Below are 17446 nucleotides of genomic sequence, written 5' to 3' on the forward strand. Positions count from 1 at the left end.
ATGAAAAAAATATCGTTCAGCACCCCTGCTCCCCATCCACCACGGAATGCCACCATGGACAGTGTCACAAAGCACCGGATATCCAAGATGCTAACACTGGGGATACAGGGGTGGTATACTCCAGAGACAACAACACAAATAGCTGTATTTGTCTACCAATTTCATGCCCGACTGGTTCGGCCCAAGGCAAGAAATTAGAGACATACATCATTTGGAGGTTATTATCACCAGAATGGCCCATGAGCCACCGCCTTCTGGCATAGGACTCTAGGCAGTTCAATATATAAATAGTTTAGATATTTGAGATAGATATGGCCAAGACCCAATAACAATTTACATGTGCAAAATACAGCCTCCATGCCCAGGGCTTGGCGTGACCAGCCGATTGATAGAATCGGGCCAATTCTACCACCCGTCTAGGTGAAGTAAGGGCCAAGGTGGTGTGTTGGGCAAAGGAAACACGGTCAAAAGCCCCGATTGCCCTCAACCACCAGGATCCCCTCTCCACCGACACAGGGCCGCAACCCACGGCAAACGGGTTGGTGGACCGAATATCCCCCCGGGTCCACTACGGGGGTGTCGGCGAGCTCTTGGCGTTACCCAGCACCCACCACGAGGAGGTGGCTCGCCACGGGTGCCGTGGAAGCATGGCATTTTAAGGGATTTACATGATTTTGGTTTGAGAGGTCGTTTACCTCTTTTTATATCGCAGTTTTTACAAGACAGGCAATTTCAAGTCCGAGTGGGTTCTACCCTGTCTGATCATTACAATCAGGATCAGGGTGTCCCTCAAGGCAGTATTTTGTCTGTCACATTATTTAGTATTACGATCAACAGTTTATCAAAGGTTTTAAATGATTCAATTGATGGATCATTATTTGTGGATGATTTTAATACCTCATGTCGTGGTAAAAATATGCATAGTATTGAACGACAACTGCAGTTATGTTTAAATAGAATAAATAAATGGTATCTTGAAAACGGATTTAAATTTTCTAAATCCAAAACTAATTGTATACACTTCTGTAGAAAATATAAACCTCATAAGGACCCAGAGCTAACTTTAAATGGCTCTCCCATCAAGGTGGTAAAGGAGGCCAAATTCTTGGGCTTAAGTTTTTATTCCCGTTTAACATTTCTGCCACATATTAAATCTCTTAAAGCTCAATGCCTCAAGGTGCTCGATTTGTTAAAAGTTGTATCAAATTCAAAGTGGGGAGGTGATCAGACTACTCTCCTTCACTTATATAGATCACTTGTCCGCCCTAAACTTGACAATGCTCAATTGTATATGGAGGAGCCTGCAAAAGTAACCTTAAACTTTTAGATTCAGTCCACCATCAAGGTCTAAGACTTTGTCTTGGCTCCTTTCGAACGTCACCAATTGACAGCCTCTACGTTGAGGCTGATCAGCCATCCCTTCATCAACGCCGTATAAAATTAGCCTTACAGTACGTGACAAAACTACATTCCAGTCAGTCAAACCCTGCCTATAACTGCATCTTTAATCCCCTTTGTGAGGAACTGTACAACAGAAAAACTTCTCTTGTTCCGCCTTTAGGCCACAGAATTAAACCGTTTATCTCTGCTGCCGGCATTGAGCTGGAAAGTATAGCGCCTTTCCGTCCTCTTTCTTCTCCCCCTTGGCAATTGGTTAGGCCACAAGTTGACCTAACATTAACCACATTTAAAAAATCAGAAACTAATGAATTACAATACAAACAAGAATATAATCAATAAAAACATAAATATAGCAATTATAAAGCCTTATTTACAGATGGGTCCAAGGACGGTGCTGCAGTGGCTTGCGCCACTATCATTGAATCCAGAACAATATCTTCTAGATTACCATTTAACAGCTCTATTTTTACTGCAGAAGCAAACGCCATATTATCGGCTCTCAAATATATTCAAAGACACACTAAACATTAACAATACATAATTTATTCAGATTCTCTTTCTTGCTTTCAGGCTATTAAAAACCTATCTTGTAAACATCCACTTTTAATAGACGTTATTGAATTGTATAATAATTTTGCTACTGGCCAATACGACATCGTCTTTTGCTGGTTACCCAGTCACGTAGGCATTTCTGGTAACGCAATGGCCGATCTTGCTGCTAAGGCAGCACGCAACAAATCTGTGACACCGCTTCTTATTCCCTACACTGATTACAAAGCTACCATTAGATCGTATATCCGTGATCTGATGCAGAGGAAGTGGGACACCCAAGTGGGTTTAAATAAATTACATGCAATGAAACCATATATTGGGTATACCCACTTGGGTTATCAGTCCAGATTTGAAGAGGTCATTTTGCGGCGATCTCGTATTGGCCATACACGATATACTCATAAATACCTTGTGAAAAGGTGAGGATCCTCCGTTCTGCATCCCTTGTGAGGAAAGAATCACAGTCAAGCATATCCTGCTTGACTGTATAGAGTATTCCATCACAAGGGATCAGTATTTTAATTCACGAACTATGAAGGATCTTTTTACTCATACCAGCTCTCATTTAATTATTGCAGTTTTAAAAGAATTAGATTTGTTATCAGAATTGTAAATAGATAAATATTTTATTATTGGTAGTCTAGATTAAAAACTGAGATTGTTAGTGGCTGTGCCCTCGAGGGGGGTTGAAGTATTGTAAAATTGTTGCCTGAGAGGGTACGTAAGTCCAAAACATTCTATGTAAATTTAGTACGACCAAACTCTTAATCGTAGTATATTTGTTGTTTTTAATAATGGCTAACTTTCAGTATAATCGCCAACGGCTGAGGGGATGGTGAAAATCCATCTGGGGTCCATGCAGGTAGCAAAGGTACTGTAAGTCCCCATGGTCCCTAGTATGGTGATCTACAGCCCGTATTTTATGTTGTATTGTCCGAATAGTGGTATTGGCTTAAACTCTCCACACTAGTTTTAATTATAAACGTGGTGCTCTAGTGGTTTTACTGTCCTTTGACGACAGGTTTTCATAATGTATACATATTTCATTTCAGTATCAAAATGTTCTCGTCACGATATGGCTGAAATATTGCCAATGTGACGCTAAATATTAACTCACTCAGTCACTGAATCACCTATGTATGGAGGCATACAATACTTATGTTATGTCTGCAAATGTCCAGTCAACGGTACCGACACACATACATCAGTCCCATGCTACAGATGAAAATGAGTATTGAAAAATATCGACCTTAATGATATATATTTATAGAAGACAGATATCTTTGGCCCGTGAAGGTCCCCGGGGTAGAATAGGCCTTCATCAACCCATGCTTGCCATAAATGTCGACTATGATTGTCGTAAGAGGCAACTAAAGGGATCGGGTGTTCAGGCTAGCTGACTTGGTTGACACATGTCATCGGTTCCCCACTGCACAGGTCGATGCTAACTGGATTGTCTGGTCCAGACTTGATTATTAACAGGCAGCTGCCATATAGCTGGAATATTGCTGAGTGCGGCATAAAACTCAACTCACTCACTCAGATGTCTTTCTCTCATTCTTCAGACTACCACTGGAATCTGTGGATCCATGGTGTGCAACGGGACTTCACAATGTGTGGTGAAAGAATGTAAAATGGTTTGCCTGGAAGGTATGTGTTTTTAGCACAAACGTGTACGGTGTTTCTACCAATATGTGGAGGATGGATGTTGGATGGTCTGTCTTGAAAGTAAGGGGTATGGACTGTTATTGAAGAGAAGGGAATGAGTATAGACCGATAGTGTTGAGAAAGAATGAATATAGTATGTGCGTAATGAGAAAGCGGGGTGTATAGGCTGTGTTGTGATTGAGAGAGTATGGCCTGTTTTGGTGATAAGAGTTTCTGCCAGTATAAGATGCCCTAAGATGTCAAAATTCTAGCTTCCTAGTCGCTCTCTAAAATCTCTCAGAGATGAACATTGTGTTACAGCACCACCACTGTGTGATCTCCACAGCGCTTCAAAGAACGGGGACTTCTCGAGGGTAAACGCAATCTTGTCTGAGGGACAGACGAACATTGACTGTCAAGAGTGGATTGGTAGAACTCCCGTGATGTTGGCGACTATTAAAGGACATAGAGATGTGGTTCAGTTGCTTGTGACAAAAGGAGCCAGCGTGAATCTGATCGATAGATTCGGTATGAACATCCTTCATTCAGCCTGCCTGGGAGGAGATAAAGATGTGATGAAGTATATCCTCTCACTGGACATGACCTACATCGATGTTAGAGCACAGTGCAGACGAACACCTATCATGCTGGCAGCAGAGAACGGACATAAGGAAGTCGTAGAGTTACTTGTGAATGAAGGAGCTGACATCTCACTTGTGGATAAACGTCGTGAGAACATACTTCACTGTGCCTGTAGGGGAGGTCATCTGGAGGTGGTGATGTATATTGTCTCCCAGAACAAGGTGGGAATCAACAGTAGAGAATGGAAGAAGAAGACACCAATGATGGTGGCTGCAGCGAGTGGGAAAAAGGAAGTGGTGGAGTTTCTCGTAGAGCATGGGGCTGATTTGTCACTCACATTTGCCGGTGGTGGCAATTCACTTCACCTGGCCAGTTGGGATGGACATCTGGAGGTGGTGAAGTACATCGTGTCACAGAACAAGGTGGACATCGACAGTAGAGGGTGGATAAAGAGGACACCAGCGATGGAGGCAGCCAAAAACGGACATAAGGATGTGGTGGAGTTCCTCATAGAGCATGGGGCTGATTTGTCACTCGTATGTTATGGTGGTACCAACATCCTTCATTTTGCATGTGAGGGGGGGCATCTTGCAGTAGTGAAGTATATTGTCTCCCAGAACAAGGTGGGAATCAACAGTAGAGGATGGAAGAAGAAGACACCGGTGATGGAGGCAGCCAAAAACGGATATAAGAAAGTGATGGAGTTCCTCATAGAGCATGGGGCTGATTTGTCACTCGTATGTTATGGTGGTGTCAACATCCTTCATTTGGCATGTGAGGGGGGGCATCTTGAAGTGGTGAAGTATATTGTCTCCCAGAACAAGGTGGGAATCAACAGTAGAGGATGGAAGAAGAGGACACCAGCGATGGAGGCAGCCAAAAACGGACATAAGAAAGTGGTGGAGTTTCTCGTAGAGCATGGGGCTGATTTGTCACTCGTATGTTATCATGATATCAACATCCTTCATTTGGCATGTGAGGGGGGGGGGGGGGGGGGGGGGGGCATCTTGAAGTGGTGAAGTATATTGTATCCCAGAACAAGGTGGACATCAACAGCAGACAGTGGCAGGGGAAGACACCAGTGATGGAGGCGGCGAAAAATGGACATAAGAAAGTGGTAAAGTTTCTCGTTAGTAAAGGAGCAGATGTGTAACTAGTGGCTTAAAGAGATGCCAACTTCCTTCATGACTTGTCGACAAGGAGATGTGGACATAAAGAATGTATTCTGTGGTAGGATATTGTGGATATCGAGGTCTGGAACAAAACTCTGCCGACAACAAAGTGACATACCAGGGACAAGGAGACGTCCTGACTCAATGTGCATACATTTAATAGACATTGAAGTGTTGAATACACCCCTAAGATAGGTTTGGGAGTATTTATTTGTTACAAATACATGCAGGTAGCTTCTCCATGTTGGTACAGACATTAAATATGATATTTTTTTCATTCCGGTTGATGTGATAATCGATTCCTGACATGGTGTCAATTTGTTTGTCAGAAAAAGCTTAATGACTCCCGCTTACTGCCAATATAACACATGTATCTTACATTACACCCGTGAAGGTCCGGGGTACAATAGACCTTCAATCCATGCTTGCCATAAAAGCCGACTATGCTTGTCGTAAGAGGCGACTAACGGGATCGGGTGGTCAGTCTCGCTGACTTGGTTGACACATGTCATCAGTTCCCAAATGCATAGATCGATGCTCATGTTGTTGATCACTGGATTGTCTGGTCCAGACTCGATTATTTACAGACCGCCGCCATATAGCTGGAATATTGCTGAGTGCGACGTAAAACTAAACTCACTCACTACATTACACTTTGTCTTAACAATACCAGGTGAAGTCCATTCACCATTGTGAAGTTTAATGCTATATTTGTCAAGGATATACTGAACCTCCTTTTACAGTGCTTAAATGTTGATTGGATTCGTCCGGTAGGATGTTGTTTACTGACACAGCGTTCCCTACGTCTGCATCATGACACATGAAATGTGTTTGGCCAGATAATCTTGAAACAAATGGGTGAAGTCGTGAATGAATTATGCTAAATGTTCTTTCGCTTAGATGCCAAGTGACCCTTCTTCTTAATAATGCCAGATGGAATCTTTACACCATAACTCGGTTTTATGCTACCTTGACACCAAGGGTAAGTAATATTTCAGAAAAGTTTAGCTTTTAGCTTGTACTATTTCAGAATGTGTGTCTTTGAGCTAATAAAAGAAAAGTGTGGCTGTGTGCTGGTACTTTTTTAGAATAGTGAAGCTTTAAGATGGTAATGCTTCAGAATAGCGTTGATTTGAGCTATGAACATTTTACAATAGTATGGACATTTAGTAGCTTTTTCAGAATAGTGTTGCTTTGAGCTAGTTATATTTCAGAATAGTGAGTGAGTGGGTTAATATTTAACGTCACATCGGCAATGTTTCAGCCATATCGTGACGGGAACAAAACACTGAAATGAAATATATGTGTAATATAAAAACCTGTCGATAAAGGACAGTAAAACAGCTATAATATCACAATTTCAATTAAACCTAGCATGAAGAGTTAGAACTAATATATGTCAATATTTAGACAATACAATATAAAAAACAGGCTATAGATCGCCAACAACAGACGGTAGATCACCATACTAGGGACCATGGAGACTTACAGAACCTTTGCTACCTGCATGGACCCTAGCTGTATTTACACCATCCCTTCAGCTCGTGGCGAGTGTACAAAATGCTAGCCAAGATTGAAAACAACAGGAATAATACGATGAAAAACCTGGTAGACATAAATTTACTAAGATTGTTTTTGGACTTACGTACCCTCTCAGGAAGACAATACTTTTACGATACTTCAACCCCCTTTGCGGTCACAGACACTAACAGTTCTAGTTACGAATCTAAACTACCAATTATTAAAATACATCGTTTTGCAGAAACATATTATTCAAAATTCAACCAAAAAATCACTTTCTTTAAAAAAAACCCCAATAATTAAATGAGAACTAACAGTGGTAAAAAGATCCTTTATTGTTTTAACTGTAAAATACATATCCCTGGTGATGAAGAATTCAACACAGTAAAGCAGAATATGCTTGACCGTAACTCTCTCATCACAAGGGATACAAAACAGAGAATCCTCACCTTTTAACGGGTATGCATGCGTATATCTAGTGTGGCCAATTCGACATCGTCTTAAAATAACCTCTTCAAATCTGGACTGACAACCCAAGTAGGTATAACCAATGTACGGTTTTATTTCATGTAGTGTATTGATACGTACTTGGGTGTCCCACTTCTTCTGCATCAGATCAAGGATATACAATCTAATGGTTGCTTTATAATCAGTGTAAAGAATAAGAAGTGGTGTCAGACATTTGTGGAGTGCTACCCTGGCAGTAACATCGGCCATTGCGTTACCGGAAATGCCTACGTGGCCGGTAGCAAGATTATTACACAATTCAATAATTTCAATTAAAAGTGGATATTTACAAGAAATATTTTTAATCGCCGGAAGACAAGAAAGAGAGTCGGATTAGATTATACACTGTTTATGTTTAGTATGTCTTTGAATATACTTAAGAGCAGTTAATATGGCGTTTCCTTCTGTGGTAAAATTAGAACTGTTATCAGGAATTCTAGAGGATACTGTTCTGGATCCAATGACAGTGGCACAAGCTACTGCACCACCATCCCTGGACCATCTGTAAATAAGGGTTTGTAATTGCTATATTTACTTTATAATTGATGATATTCTTGTTTATATTGTAAGTCATTAGTTTCTGATTTTTTAAATGCAGTTAATGTTAGGTCAACTTGTGGCCCAACCAACTGCCAAGGAGGAGAAGAAAGAAGACAGGAGGGATCTATGTTTTCCAGCTCAGTGCCGGCCGAAGGAAGAAAGGGTTCAATTCTATGTCCTAGAGGTGGAACAAGAGAAGACTTCTTGAGAAGAAGAAGAATTCTCATAAAGCGGATTGAACACACAGATATTGGCAGCGTTAGATTTATTAGAATATAATTTAGTAATGTATTGTAAAGACAATATTATACGGCGTTGTGTAAGAGATGGTTCATCAGCCTCAACATAGAGACTGGCAACAGGTGAGGTTCTAAAGGATCCAAAACAAAGTCTTAGTCCTCGGTGGTGGACCGAATCTAATAGTTTAAGGTTGCTTTTGCATGCTCAACCATATACAATGGCGCCATAATCAAGTTTAGATAGTACCAATGATCTGTATAAGTGAAGGAGGGTAGCTTGATCCCCTCCCCACTTTGAATTTGAAACAACCTTTAACAAATCTAGTGCCTTCAGACATTTAGCTTTAAGGGATTTAATGTGTGGCAAGAAGGTTAAATGAGAATCGACAATTAAATCCAGGAACTTGGCCTCCTTTACAACTTTAATGGGAGTGCCATTTAAAGATAGTTCAGGGTCCTTATGCGGCCTATTTTTTCTACAAAAATGTATGCCAGTAGTTTTCATTTTACAATGTCATTTGTCAACAGGATCAAGATTCGCATGCATAATGTTAAGTATGCCATTTGTCTTTTTATACTATCTTCCACACTTACTTCAATCTTGGTGTTGGCATAAATATTTCAAAATTGGTTTTGGCATAAATATTTTGTTCTGCTGTCCTCTTTATCAAACTATTCTATAACCTCTCAGCTTCTTGTCTCAATGTCTAGCCTCCTTTTTGTATGCTTTGGCACAATTTGCTTGTGATGTTTCTATTCTTCCATGCATAAAAATTTAGCTCATTTTCTCTTGTCACGGTTTCATTCAAATTTGAATTAACATGATTAAAGTCTATGTTTTACATGCATATGAATTGAAATGCTACTTTATTAAACATGTTTTAAAAAATTTGGAAAAAAATATTGTCAATATTTTTTTAGATATTTTGTTTTATTTAAAGATTTGCAAGAACCTGTAATGAATACTTAATCCATTACCATGATTAAGGTATAATTTAATTCTTTAATATATTTCAGGCAAAAGAACAACACACAACACGAATGGAATTATAATCCAGGATTCAAGTAATGAAGAGACCGGCAGTGTGGAAAATACCACATCAGTGAATCGTGACATGAAACGGACAATTGATCCACCTTCTCTTGACATAGGGCCATTTTATGGACAGAAACGGAAAGGACCAAAGCAGTTTCAAGGTGGCTATTTCACCAATATTTTTTTTAATTTAAAGAACACTCCTCAGACGCTCTTACTTGTCATGATGAAAATAGTGTTTTACCCCTGTGTTGTATGTAATATTCTCCTGTCACACCAGATTAATGTGATGATAATTATAAAATTGTCTTTACAATTCCAGGAAAGAACTGAGATTTGTCTCGAAAAGTTAATGTTCAGGAGGAACCCAGGTTGATTGATTGTGTGTATATAACATCAAAACATTAAAATTTATGTGATCTCTAAGATCAACTTATGACGTGAAATTATGTATTCATCATAGCTCATGTCATACATTAATATTGAATATGTGATCATTTTCTTTTCAGGATGATGCACTACTTCCTGGTTGGACAAGCTGCAATCAGATACTTTCAAATGACATTCATAATCTGAGTGCCATTGGTTACCTTCCTGTCATTGATGCAAGTCCTACGGAGAAATCCACAGTCAATGCCATTCTAGAGAAGAGTTTTATAATATCCAAACAGTTGAACCTCCCTGCCATTGTCCTGGTGATGGATCAAACAATTTATGCTAAGGTCCAAGAAATTCGGTGGTATGGTCGGCCAGAGTTTCGAGATCAACCTGTTTTGCGTTTGGGTGAATTCCACACAGCAATGGCTTTTCTTGGAGTTATTGGCAAAAGATGTGGAGATGCTGCCTTGAGGGATCACAAGAAAAAAAATGTTGATTTACAAAAATTTACAACGATTGTAAAGGTGATGTTTACAAGGCTTGTAAATGTTTGGAAATTTAGGAAGGATTTTACCGCTACTTCTTTCAATTTTACCATTTCTCAAGAATCCCCATGACTCTTTAAACTTACTAATTTATTATTTCTTTTGTTCTGTTAGAGTTCTTACTGTTGATATGCATAATGGATCTTGCATGTGACATATTTATTCATAAAAACTGAAGGAATAAGCCATATTTTGTGTAGTCCATTTGTGCTTTATATCAATGCAACTGCGTCTGGTGCGTGAAAACATGAAAGTTAAATACCAAGTACTTGTGCCTGTTAAAACAGATGTCTTGCCTTTGTTCGAGATCATCATCTCAAGCTCATTCCGATCATTTTACCACTCTCTATGCATTCTCTAAATAACACCTGTCACTGGACCTTTTATGTTGGTGCTCATTAACGGTGTTATGCAATTGGCGTATTCACGAAATCTTATAAACATGTCAATAGATAATTGGTTGTGATGTCAGTACGTGTGGATTGGAGCAAGTAGTCAAATGAATTAATACAAATCATTGTGTAACAAGATTTATATAATCATTTACAAGAATTATGTTACAGAATATTTAAATGGTGCGTGCCGGTCTATCATTTGTTTATGTTCGGCGTACATAAATTTTTAATCTATTATTCATACATAAAACATAACTTACATAAATGTACAATCTGCTTTGCATTTGGTGACTTTCGTGAATATAAGAAATTCTTAAAGTGCTACACAATCATACATCATCAGTGTCAACAGTGATAGTTCACTTCATACACAACTGACCCAACAAGATGGGGAAATAATTTTCCATACTCTGTTATGGTCTTCCTTTCTGCTTGAAGATGTTTTTTTGTCTTAAGTCTATGGTACTTCGGTGAGCATCCACAATTTTACCATCAAGACACCAAAAATAATTATCTTACCAATAACATTCTCGTAAATGCTCTATATTGATACAATTAGTTTGTATGTGTGGAATGCACTTTACAAAGGTAAATAAACCAAAGTTCTAATACAAGATTATCATATGACAAACCACGAGGTTAATTCTTCAATCATATATAGTATCAAATCTAAAAGAAGCAGTGACGAAGAGGTAGGCAGATCTTAAGATGGACAGATTATTAAGATCAGATAATTCACTATTTCCATATAAGATTGTCTTCAAGCTTTACCCATGTTTGTTATTCAAATATATATACATACGTGACAACACATGCTGCATTTAAATTTTGTATTGTATGTTGTATGGTACCGGTGTCGATATAAACTGTAAAGCTGTTCACAATCCCATGTTACTTTTTACCAATAAAAAAACAAACACAATAATTAAGCACGAAAATGAGATGTGTAAATCATTCCCTCTGCTGGTGATGGCTGTGTGGGATTAATTAAACGACCAAACCCAGTTGAGCATGCCTTATAATTCTCTTACTCTTAAAATAAACAACTTCAGTCCAAAGAGGATACCACTAGTGGGATTATTTGGCCGATTTGAGTTAGTGTTTTGATAACGCTTAGTCTTGATGAATAATAGTCTATTTCAACAACATGGACAATTGGTAAAATTCATATTAAAGTGACATACCTTTATTTACACGTTTCACAAACCGTTGTGTACACGTGCACTGTCCATTGTATTTCTTGGTTGGAGAAGTTACAGAGAGGAAGAGTAACTCAAAGTAATTTGATGACCTTTTGAGATCTAAATACATATATGAACACCCGTTTGGAAAATGCAGTTGATCATTGAACACCAACATACGGACATTTTTGCTGTCGTGAATTTGAGACTTTACATCTACAAAGCCGTTCAGAATGTCTGTCAGCGATATTTCTTCAGAGGGCACATTCAGCTCAGGTGAGTATATTGCAGATGACGCAAGTATATTATTTGTAAAATCAGTAAGGCAATCCTGATGACGCCATGTGTTCCTTCAGCAGCATGGTTGTTGAGAAATCTTACACTCAAGACTACCATATCATTTAGCAGGGAGCTCAATATATAGAGTCTTGACTTGAACACCAGTATTGATACAGCCATGAACAATCAAAGTTTAGGCTCTGATACTAGCGAGGGCGACACAAATAACTTCATCAAACAGCTACTTGTTGCACTAAAAAGTAACGATATTCTGTCTCTCATCGGTGAAGCGGTCAGTGAGGCCATCAAACCTACCTTCAGACAAGAGATATCCCAGTTGATTGAGAAGAACAATCAGCTGGAAAACGACATAGCTGAACTAAAACCCACAGTGAATGAGAAAGATGAAATCATAAATGAACTGTCAGATAAACTAGACAGAAGTGAACAATACTCAAGGCGAAACAATGTTAGAATCACTGGCATACCAGAAACTGAAGGGGAAAATACTGACAAGTTGATCCTTGACCTGGCGAGATCAATGGGAGTAAACCTGTCCCCGGGGGATATAGACGTCAGCCATAGGTTACCACGGTACCCACCCTCACCCCAAACACAACCGAGGCCTATCATTGTGATGTTTGTAAGCAATGCCTCAAAGAGATCACTTATGTCTCAGAGATCCAAACTAAAACAAGTGTCCAAGGGCACTAGAGTATTTATTAACGAGGATCTCACCAGGATAAGGGCCAAGCTAGCTAAGGAAGCCAGGAAACTTGTCAAAGAGAAGAGGGTGGAATCATCATGGGTCTCAGGAGGAGTTATTCTCATTAAAATGAAGGATGGTAGACTGAAGAAAGTCTCTACAAACTCCCATCTCCAAGAAGTGTGTGAGGAGACGAGACTAAAGATGGTGATCAGTCTCAGTCAAAATCAGTAAATCAGCACATGAACCAACTTCTCTCTTCATACTGTGTAGTATTATAATCTTTATGCAGAGTAAATTTCATGATGGATTCGTTGATAGAAAGTGCCAGCACGTCCAATGAATAGTGCCACAACAACGTTAACATTACAGGGATAGTGACGAATTTCTGATGTATGTCATTTTACCATTGTCTGCCTGTATATTTAAAATTATGGTGTAGTATTCAAACATCAACACTCTGTATTGGCACTGACTGTTGACTGCAGATTACCCTTTAGCTGAACTAAATAACATATTTCTGCTAATATAGCAGCACACAACATGGATTGTTGAAGGGTGTAGCATGTGAACATAACGTCGATGCTGGTGAATAATGCCTAAATATAAACTGAGATCTATAAGCACACTGCACCTACACAAGTGACTTTATCACGGTCAATGTGATCCGAGAAATGACATTGCAACACTGCTTATAGTGCTAACCAGTTACTTGCTAATAATATTTTATGTTGGCAAGTGAATTGTCAAGCCACGTTTATTTTTTCATAAACATTTATCTACGTTTTTTTTTGATAATTATTGAACAAATACACGATTCAGTAGTTTAATGAAATAACTGTTTATCTTGTGGATTTTGAGCTGGTGTCTCATCTTACGTTCCGGGGTTTTCGTAAAAGTTTTCAAGAATATTTTGAGTCGAAACGACTTAAGCTAATTTGATTACAAGACACTATTTCAGTACAACGTTTTGATGTTCATTGTTACTTTTGATCAGTATCAGACGTATTTGTTCCCATTCATTTCATCAATGTTTAATCTTACTCTGCTTAAAGTTTAACTTGAAACTGACAACTCGAATATTTGTAACGACTAACAAACTCCATACAAAGTACTCCAACTACTTAAAATATTAGTATAGTATTGCGTAAACACTTACCTGACAATATAACGCTCTTTTTCCACCGCCAAAGGTATCCTAATTGCAGCACAGGTAAACTTGTGAAATTCACACCAGTAGCTACAGACGCTCGTGTATGCACGCGCTGCACGCGCTGCACGCGCTGCACGCGCCATATGTGATCAAATCAGGTGATGAGCTTTTGCTTCCCAGCAACTGTCTACCTACCTGTGATACTTCTGTCATCGTTTCAAACATCTGATACTTTATAGTTGCATATTGATCGTTTTGAATGTATTTTGGTAAGTAATCACTCCATAATGTGTTGTTGTTTATGAATACCCAAAGTTTTCTTGGTATTTTTCTTTTACCACACATGACTAGGTTATTGTTTGTTTTGTTTTTTAGTTTGTTGTCTCACTTTATCCTGTGGGTTAAAGCTGAAACAAGAAATGAACATTATGATTCCATAATTGTGAATTTTTGGATTTACCAAATGACTGGTCTATATATGGATGTCCTTTCGTTGACACTCACTGCCTCTGCCACATGTATATATTATGTGATTATTGATGACGGTTGATATAAACCAGTACAGGCAGGCAGTGGGCAGATTTGCTGTTAAGCTTCACTCTTCATCATTGCACAAACTATTAATCTTTATTCATATGTCAAAAGTACGGTGTTTATATACACCCTCGATATCTATTATTATAATCTTACTGCTGCTCCCACAGGGCAGTATCCTGTCTGTTACTCTTTTTAGCATTAAGATAAACAGTCTGTCACAAGTTTTAAATAATAATACTGATGGTTCTCTTTTTGTTGATGATTTTAATATGTCATGTCGTGGCAAACATATGCAGACCATCGAGAGGCAATTACAACTGTGCCTCAATAAAATCCACAGATGGTGCTTAGAAAATGGCTTTAAGTTTTCTATGACAAAGACCAATTGTATACATTTCTGCCGTAAAACAAGTTGCCACAAAGCACCAAATCTTTATTTGAATAAACATCCTATTAAAGTTGTGGATGAAGCCAAGTTTCTTGGTCTTATTTTTGACAGACGTCTCACTTTCAAACCTCACATTAAGCAACTGAAACTTAAGTGCTTGAAGGCATTAGATATCATTAAAGTTGTTTCTAACACTAAATGGGGTGGCGACCAAGCCACACTCCTCAATCTCTACCGTTCCTTAGTCCGTTCCAAGCTGGACTATGGTTCTATCGTTTATGGTGGGGCCACTAAGGCCACTTTAAAGCTACTGGACCCTGTCCACCACCAGGGTCTCAGACTCTGCATGGGGGCGTTTCGCACATCTCCTGTAGAATCTCTGTATGTGGAAGCTGATGAGCTTCCACTGTCTCTAAGACGCATTAAACTATCTTTGCAGTATATAACCAAATTAAAATCAAACCCTTCTAATCCTGCTTTTAACTGTGTTTTTAACCCAAAGTATTCTCACCGTTATGATAAAAAACCTAATGCTGTTCCACCCCTCGGCATCAGAATTAGAGAGCACATATCTGATGCTGACATTGATCTAAATCTTATTGCCGAATCCCGTCTTATATCTACATCACCATGGTGTCTCGTTGAACCAGAGGTTGATGTATCACTTTCCAAGTTTAAAAAATCAGAAACAAATGAATTGGTCTATCAGCAGGAATTTACTATCCTACAAGATAAGTATACTTCCTACTACCCTATTTTTACAGATGGATCCAAGGATGGTGGTAAGGTTGCTTCTGCTGCCGTCTTTGGATCTGAAGCATTGTCTTTTCGGCTTCCAGACAATGCTTCTATATTTACAGCTGAGGCAAATGCTTTGTTAACAGCTCTACAGTATATGGAACACAGCAATCTGCGTAAATTTGTTGTCTTCTCAGATTCATTGTCCTGCCTTCAAGCACTTAAGAATCGCTCTCCTTCTCATCCACTCATTATTAATATTCTGGAATCATACCAGTCGTTATGCATGAACTCGTACATCATCGTCTTTTGCTGGCTGCCCAGCCACATGGGCATTAGAGGCAATTCCCAGGCTGATGCAGAGGCCAAGGCAGCCTTGGACAAGGAAATCTCTCCTTTTAGTATCTCGTATAGAGATTTTAGGCCCTGTATCCGTTCATATGTACGCCAACTCTTTCAGGCGCTGTGGGATACACAGATCAATAATAAATTATTTCAAATTAAGCCAGCCATTGGATATACTCATCTAAGTTGCGTTACTCGATTTGATGAGGTTATCCTTAGACGTTGCCGTATAGGCCATTCTCGGTACACGCACGAGTTCCTTTTGAAGGGTGAAGACGCCCCTTTCTGTATTCCTTGCCAGGAGCAAATAACAGTCAAGCATATACTACTTGACTGTGTGGATTTTGCTCCTGCAAGGAGTACATTTTATTCGTCTAATAGTTTAAAAGATCTTTTTAACAATGTGAGTTATCACCTAATTTTAGGTTACCTGAAAGAAATAAATCTGTTAAATAAGTTATAATTTGTCTTTTGACATACAGCATGCTTTTACTCCTATCATTTCATTGGTCTTCCAGGTAATCAAAACGCTATTTCTTATCTGTAGTGGTTAGTTTTTTACAACAGTTGTGATATTGACTAACGTTTTACTGCCCTTTGTTGGTAGATTATTGTTTTGCTTTTTAATATTATGATACTGACTTACATTTTGCGGCCTTTCATTGGCAGATTATTGTATTGCCTTTTAATATTGTGATACTGAGTAACTTTTTACTGCCCTTTGTTGGCAGAATATTGTCTGGATTCTCAATGTTCACGTCGCTATATGGCTGAAAGATTGCCGCCTGCGACGTTAAACCACACATCCATCAATCAATCAATCAAAGATGGAGACCACTTATTAACTAATACATCTGATATTGCTAATAAACTTGGTGAAACACTGGCACAACATTCTTCTTCCACAAATTATGTACCTGAGTTCCAAAGATATCAACATCAGCAAGAAGAGAAATCTATAAATTTCACTTCAGATAACGGGGAAGATTATAACGAGGTATTTTCAATTCATGAACTCCATACTGCTCTTGACCAGGCCCGTCATTTCCGTCATCGTGGCGAGATGCTATAGTAGTCCCAATACCTAAACCTGGACGTGACCATACCGATCCTTCAAATTTTCGCCCAATTTCTCTCACAAGCTGCGTTTGCAAAACCATGGAACGCATGATAAACAATAGACTAGTTTGGTACTTAGAAACCAATAACCTCATAACAGATATTCAGTGTGGCTTTCTTAAAAACAGAAGTACCATTGATCACTTGGTGCGTTTGGAGTCTTTTGTCAAAAACGCTATAATTAATAAACAACATGCAGTGTCTATCTTTTTTGATTTAGAAAAAGCGTATGACACTACATGGAAATACGGCATTTTAAAAGATGTACATGCCTTTGGATTGCGAGGCCGATTGCCTCTATTTATATCCAACTTTTTAAATGACAGGCAATTTCAAGTCCGGGTGGGTTCTACCCTGTCTGATCATTATAATCAGGATCAGGGTGTTCCACAAGGGAGTATTTTGTCTGTTACTTTATTTAGCGTTAAAATCAACAGTTTATCCAAAGTTTTAAATGATTCGATTGACGGATCACTTTTTGTGGA

The sequence above is a fragment of the Haliotis asinina genome, chromosome 2, assembly GCF_037392515.1.
Source record: "Haliotis asinina isolate JCU_RB_2024 chromosome 2, JCU_Hal_asi_v2, whole genome shotgun sequence".
NCBI lineage: Eukaryota > Metazoa > Mollusca > Gastropoda > Lepetellida > Haliotidae > Haliotis > Haliotis asinina.